At 51.5% G+C, this 297-nt stretch overlaps 1 protein-coding gene across 1 annotated transcript in view; it reads right to left on the reverse strand.

Moving 5' to 3' along the window:
- The window catches only part of CHRDL1 (chordin-like 1), a 90,507-nt gene that overhangs the window by 89,286 nt on the left and 924 nt on the right, over positions 1–297 (reverse strand). The gene's annotated exons all lie outside the window — the stretch shown is intronic.

Here is a 297-nt window from a genome sequence, read left to right on the forward strand (position 1 = left end):
AGGGAAGAGCGAGCGTGGAGCAGCGCTTGTGGGAAATCGGTCTAGCTGTGTTGGCCCTGCAGTGGGACAGTTCTACTCGAGTCCAGTAGCACTTTAGAGACTAACAAGATTTCCAGGGCAGCAGCTTTCGAGAGTCAAAGTAGAAATGGAGAGCCGAGTCTTTTTATCCCAGTCAGAAAGGGGGGAGGGGGGGTTGTAAAGACTGCATTATCACTGTGCATCCTTTACAGGCATCCTTTGCAAACCCCCTCCCACCTTCTGACTGGGATATAAGGACGCTGAGATCTCTCCATTCCT

Source organism: Gekko japonicus, unplaced genomic scaffold (genome assembly GCF_001447785.1).
Source record: "Gekko japonicus isolate JY-2015 unplaced genomic scaffold, Gekko_japonicus_V1.1 scaffold2632, whole genome shotgun sequence".
NCBI classification, from domain to species: domain Eukaryota; kingdom Metazoa; phylum Chordata; class Lepidosauria; order Squamata; family Gekkonidae; genus Gekko; species Gekko japonicus.